A 7139-nucleotide genomic window follows, 5' to 3' on the forward strand; every position below is an offset into this window, starting at 1 on the left:
TATGGTTTGTCTCCTTCTCGATCCCATCTTGTTTCATATATTCTTTTCCTACCCCCTAACCCCCCACGTTGTATCTCCATGTCCTCATATCAGGGAGATCATATGATAGTTGTCTTTCTCCGATTGACTTATTTTGCTAAGCATAATTTTTTTTTAGAATTTTATTTATTTATTTGAGAGAGAGAGAGAGAGAAGAGCATGTTAGCAGGGGGAGGGGCAGAGGGAGAAGAAGTCTCGCTGCTCATCAAGGACCCTAACTTGGGGCTCCATCCCAGGACTCTGGGACCCTGACCGGAGCCAAAGGCAGCCACCTAACCGACTGAGCCACTCTGGTGCCCCGGCGATTCTGATGTCATGGAGAGTAAAGAAGATATGGAGGACCAAAGTCTATGATCTTCATCGCATCTCAGATCCCAACCGTTCTGTATGACCAGATTACTGCACGCTAACCTCTAAAACCTCATTTTAGAAACAGTAGCATTGTGGAATAGGGTGCTTTCATTCCAAATCTACTTCCTGCTCCACAAAAGCCAGCAACAACATTGCAAGTAATCGAGCTAGTATGTGTGAGTAATAACCTAACCTAATCAATAATTTAAGGCCTGTGTGGATGTAGCTGTGTGTGCTCCTCGCTCCTTCGTTTGTTTTGTTGTATTTCTATTAGTTTTCTTATTTCTGTTGTTTGCTTCCAAACCCACTGGAATGTCTATGGGCTGTAGAAACGTCAAGGTCACAGTGAGAGTGAACCGGTGGTGCTGGTCAGGGAGACAATTCAAGCAGGACCCAAGAGGGGCTGGGAATATAATACTTTATACAGTAAGACTGGTGTGTAAAGTGAGAGCGCAATTAGCAGCAGGAAAGCCTTCATGCTGAATCTTGTAACTGGTTGAACTGGAGATTTAAAAGTTCCCCTGGTCAGGGCAAGAATTGGCTTTAGATCTTGGGGGTGTCAGGAGCCTTCTGGTGATGCACGGGTGGTGCCAGCCAGGGTGTGTGATGCAGGGAACCAGTCGGATCCTGAGGATGCCTCAAGGAGAGACGGATAGAGACTCCCAGGCTCCAGCCCCTTTCCGTCCCTTGCTCCCCTTTGTTCCCCGCTGAGGCCAAGAAAAGACCAAAAAGCCATCTCATTTGGTTAAGATAAGCTAACAAGTCATTGCTCCTGCTGAAACAGAAGAAAAAGACCAGATGCCCGTGCTGTTTGAATAAGAAAAGAAAAAGAAACAGTCCCCGGGGTGATTTAGCACTCTGCTGAGACACCGCCAGGTAGATTATGTAGATTATACTTCCGCAGGAAGGGGCCATTTGGCCTTGAGAGACCTCGAAAGCGTCCCGTTATCATCCCCCATTACCTGTAACTATAAAAACTCACTCCTAACCCTGTCGGGTGCTCAGTCTTTGGGAAGGGATCCCGTGGAGCCTGCCGGCGATAATAAAGCCAAGTTTTCCCTGCTTGCCTGTGTGCTGCTTGAGTTTCCTCGGTCGCTTCAGATTTTCAGCAACAAAGAGAGAATGTGTGCGTGTTTGGTGGTGGATCCACATCCACAGTATTTCAGAACAAAGATTCAGAGCAGTCTGTGAATTTGGGGATTTTGGATAGGGTCACTGTATTGCGGGTCCCTAAGATTCATTGATTCTCTGGGAGGACTCACAAGACTCAGCACGGAATCATATTTACAACTAGGATTTGTTATAGGGAAAGGATACAAAGGAGAATCAGCCAATGGAAAAGGCAAGTAGAATGTAGTCCAGAGGAAACCAGGCATGAGCTTCTCCGAGTCCTCTCCTGTGGAGTCTCACAGGACATGCTTCCTTCCTCAAGCACTGAATTGCGACCTATGTGTGGCTGTTGTCTACCAGGGAAGATCATGAGAGACTCAGTGCCCAGGGATTTTACTGGGGGCTGGCCATATATGGCTTGGCACAAAACTCCAGGCTTGTAGCATAAACCATGTTGTTTGTACGACCTGTGCAGGCGCAGCGAGCCACTCTCCTCAGGCAGGGAACGGTGGTGCCCTCCTGAGCCCAGGCTCCCAGGGGCCAGCTGGGGGCTACCTTCACAAGCTGATCTTCCTAAGAATAGCAGCTGCAGACCTGCTGTGTGAAACTCTTGTCTACACAGTCACCCAAACCATAATTCTGTCAAAAATGGGGATGGCTGCCTCCTAGTATTAGGGAGAGTCTGATGGAGGTGGGAGATTCTTATTTTAGGTGTCTGCAAAGAATGTCCTGAGGCGATTTCTGCCTCGTGCTTCCTGATGGAGTGAGAACTGTGGGCTTTCTGGGTTTGGGGGCCCAGAGAACCTGCCTCCCTGGAGATGTAGCCCCCGCTGGTCCGCAGAATGTCACTTACTGCTCATCTGTCAGCCACACGGTCTCTCACTAACCACATTCCTGCAGGCAGCAGAGGGGCGGTTTCTAGCTCTGTGGCCCTGGAGGCCCTGAATTCCCTCATTACTTCCCTCCCCACCCCCATCTTTGCTCTGAAGTCTGTCAAGGCAGGATCCAGATCAGATTCATTCTTGAAACCTCTAGTGTTCCAGAACAGAGACTTGCACAGAGCAGAGGGTCGGTGCCTACACGTATCTACTGAGACGCGCGCAGGGCTTGCCACCTACCAACCTCAAAAGACTGGCAGGCTTAAAAGCTTGTGCCCAAAGATCTGGATCTTCTCACCAATGTGAGGCTGCGAAGAAGAGAAGACATCCAGCTGGGTCTGAAATAAGAACGTAAGCAAGGAAGCTAAAAATAAACAGCAGTGGGGGATTCCTCAGTTCAGGCAGGCTGTGACGGCACCCGGTGTCGCGCAGCTCCGTGCCGCGAAGAGGAACACATTTAGAAGGTTTAATGAGTGGGGAATTCTATCACTGTTGAAGAGCCCGAGTGAACAAATGACACGCGGTTTTCCTAGACAGGAGCGTGAGAGCCCCTCCCTCACCCCTTAAATCCCTGGGCCATGTGACATGTTTTCTGCCTTCCCAAATACAATCGGGTCACCCAAAGTCAAGTCCAGGGAGCAGGACGCACAGTCTCAACCCTACACTCCTAGCGGCCGCAGGGCGTGGCATTGCCCACAGGACCTCTGGCTTTGGGACACAGAGTCATTAATGGGGGTATTAACATTAGAATGAGCTTTTGAATCAGGAGTGGTTTTCAATGCCTTTTAGTCTTAGAAGCCTCACAAAATTTTATACGGAAGTGCAAGAGATGAAGCCACTGACTGGTTCCCTTGCTCCCTCCCTCCTCCATGGGCTGGAAGTTGTTTTCTAGGAACCCCTGGGGTTCTGCAGGGCCTGGCTGCCCTGTGCAGTCATCCGAGACGTGCTGCCTGTGGACGACCTGCTTGCTAGCTTCTGAACACAACGTGAAGCAAGGCTATGCTCTAGACCTCTCCCCTACACACAAGGATATTGACACCTGAGGTGAGGTGATTCGCACAACGTCAAGAAATTAGTAACAACGGTGGGATTTGAACCCCAGAGCCATGTCTCTGGATTTATTGCTACTTTAGAGTTTTCCTGGGTTCCAGGGTCTCACTAAGTTATAGAAAAATGCTGGCAGGGCAGGACTCCCGGGTCAGGGTGTCAGGTACCTTGGCCAACTAGAAGAAACAGAAGAGGGAACAAATCCTTGCGGTTGTGGTGAGCTTTGGGAGGCGCCGACTTGGTTGGGCAAACAGCACGGTAGGAGAAAAGCTGAGGAACCACCAGCAGAGCACTGTTAATAGGAAGACTGTGAGCATCACTTCAGCTACTGATGTGGTTCGGAGTCGTGGAGTTCAGAGCCAATGGACAAGGAAGAATTCTGGAGACGTATTGGGTGCAAAAAGGTGGTTTTATTAAAGCACGAGGATAGGACCCGTGGGCAGATAGAGCGGCAGTGGGGTTGTGAGAAGTGACTATTTATATAAGACTTTCTGTCCTGCGGAGGGGAGGGTGATGGTAGGGCTCCAGGAAATTGAGTCCGTAGGTTTCTGGAGATTGCTTTTTTCTTGTAAATCATTGAGACAGTTGCAGACAGATGGAGACTCGTGTCCGGCAGGATGGTGAACTCTCTCAGTTAACCATTTGTATTTCCCTTTCCTTTGTTCTAGGGTGGCCAGGAGTGCCTGGGGAATGTCAGCTTGTGCTTTGCCCTCAGCTTGCCTTTTGTGGGCTGGGACTGATGGCACCTTTGTTTATAGCTGTGATGACCAGCTGCCTTGTTCTGTGTTAGCTGTTAGTTTTGGAGTCTCCACCAAACTCTAGGCTCTAAGAGGGCAGGATCTTTGCATCTTCTGCTCTGCATCGAATCTCCAGTCCCAGGTACATGATGGATGCTGATTAAATATTGGGGATTGTTGTGGGCTGAGTTGTGTCTCCTCCAAGTCCGTATGCTGAAATCTTAATCCTCAGTACCTCAGAACGTCACTATCCTTGGAGATAGGGTCTTTAAGGCATTGGAGATAGGGTCTTTAAGGCAGTCACGTAGGAAGCCCTAACCAGTATGACAGGTATTCCTATAAGAGGATAAGGAGGAAATGACGACTCAGACAGACACAGGGGGAGACTGGGTGAGGACAAAGTCAAGAAGGCAGCCACCTTAAAAATGAGGAACGAGAGGGGGCACCTGGGTGGCTCAGTGGGTTAAAGCCTCTGTCTTCAGCTCAGGTCATGATCCCAGGGTCAGCAGGGAGCCTGCTTCCTCCTCTCTTTCTCTGCCTGCCTCTCTGCCTACTTGTGATCTCGGTCTGTCAAATAAATAAACACAAATCTTAAAAAAAAAAAAAAGGAGCGAGAAACCTCAGAAAAAATCAATCCTGCTGCTGGCACATTGATCTCAGACTTGTAGGCTCTGGAATTGTGAGGAAATGAGCTTCTGTTGCTTCAGCCATCCAGTCTGTGGTATTTTGTCAGAGCAGCCCAAGCAAGCCAATACAGGGATTAAATTAACAACAAAAAAATTCATAGCTAGGTGTGGTGTTTCTGAGTTTGTGGCTCTAACTCACTTGCAATAACACATTTGACGAGGATGAAGGGTAAAGATCTTGTTCGAAGGATCTTGAATGGCTACTGATTTGAGGTAACACATCATGAGAATTGATTCCGTTTTGGAACACAGATTCCGAACTGGGTGTGATCTGTAATCACTTCCTCCGGCCGAGCCCCTGAACTTTTGCTGTTGAAATGTTTGGAAGTTTTTGGTCCCCAGTTTTATTTTTTTACAAAACAGAGGGAGAAAGGAGAAGCATGGGTAGCAACACAACTCTAAAGCTAATTAATACCTTAGATTATCATTAGAAGGTGTTGACAGAGTATCTCTTTTAATAAACCCTGTAAATAGCAAGGGTTTTACCACTGTCATCATTTCTCTGGAAGAAGCAGGTGCTTCCTTCTGTGTCTAGTCCCCCAAAGTAACTTTCACTTTTTGCCATAAATTACGAGAGAGAGAGATAGGAGAGACCACATGCTTTGCAAACCATTGTGGGGCAGGTAATTAGACATCCTGGCATGGCTTATTTCTACCAGGTGTTTCCTGGCACGGCTGAGCCTGCTTTCAAGCCTGGAGGAGGGGTTGGGGGAAAGGAAGGCAACGGGTAGGGACACGGGCAGTGAAAACCCGTCCTAATATAGGACTCTGAGCATCACAACATTGGATGTCAGGAATCCCCTCTTTATACTTCGAGCTTCCCTGAAACAGGTCAGCTGGTTTTTCAGGAGCTCTGCATTAATGTAAATCTGACGGTGGGATGGAGGGTGGGTCACTTAACCTTTGTAAGTCTCAATTTCCTCATCTGGAAAATGAGTGTAATGATAGTTTATACCTCATAGGATTTTCGTGAGAATTAGTGAGATGAATTTAGCACAGGATGTTAATAACTTAATAAAAACTAGCAGTATGGCTGTGAAGTAGACTTCCCACAGTGCTGAAACACTTGCAGGGATGGAGAATTCACTAGCTTCATCCTTCCTTCAGTTCAGAAAACCCCCAGTAACCTGGGAGTGAGGTGACCTTAAGTTGAGGCTCTGATCTGTTACTTTTAAATAATAGCTGGTCAGCACCTATCACAGGATTGCTGTAAGGAGCAAATGAGAGAATGTATAAGCTATAGCAACTTATTTTTATTGCTTCCCAGGGCTGTGCAGAACAAACCTTAGCCATCTAGTGCAATTATTCTCAAGTTTGAACAGGTTTGGACACAGGAAAACTAGTATCCTATAAAGTTTGTGAATCCTAATGTGTGTTCCAGGAAAATGCATATCCTGTGAAAAAGGGAAAAGGTATTTTAGGGGAAAAGAGATTCTCACTAAATAAGCCTGGCAAACACACTGAACCCATGACCCCGCTTGGAGATTCATAGGGCCTATGGTAATATGAAAGGCCCTGAGAAGTCCTGCATTCAAGAAATCTGTTGGACTTCGCTCACCCAAATTCCTTCAATGTATTTGTCCTCGGAGCCTTCCTTCAGGGAACACCTCTTAACATCTCATCATGCAGGACACCATTTTGGAAATGCTGCCAATACTTAAGACATTCACAAAGGCTTCACAGTGTCCTCAATCTTCTCTTGCTAAGTATTATTCTTTTAACCATGTTCCATAATTTTGAGTCTCTTACCATCATAATCCTTTTTTTCCATGTGTTCCATGCATTTATATTTGCTTTTGTCTGCTCTGTACTTGAGTATACAATTCTTTTTTTTTTTTTAAGATTTTATTTATTTATTTGACAGAGAGTGAGAGATCACAAGTAGGCAGAGAGGCAGGCAGGTAGAGAGGGGGAAGCAGGCTCCTTGCCAAGCAGAGAGCCTGATGCAAAGCGGGGCTTGATCCCAGGACCCCGAGATCACCACCTGAGCCGAAGGCAGAGGGTTAACCTGTTGAACCACCCAGGCCCCCTGAGTACACAATTCTAAGTGTGGTGGACAATTAGACTAGACAGGGATAGGCATCTTCTAGGACACTGGGCGTTGTGTGGCAAGAGAATCATGGAAGACGAGGAGGGTCAAGTAGGTCATTGCCAATCTCTAAATTTTCTTTGTTTTCAGTGCACAAATCTCTCCAAATATCACAGGGCATGCCACCAAGGTCCCTGGGGTCACCCCATCTTTGGATCTCAACAGCATTTTATCCTGGTAGAAGCAAACGTACTGTCCTTCT

This window comes from Meles meles, chromosome 20 (assembly GCF_922984935.1).
Source record: "Meles meles chromosome 20, mMelMel3.1 paternal haplotype, whole genome shotgun sequence".
NCBI lineage: Eukaryota > Metazoa > Chordata > Mammalia > Carnivora > Mustelidae > Meles > Meles meles.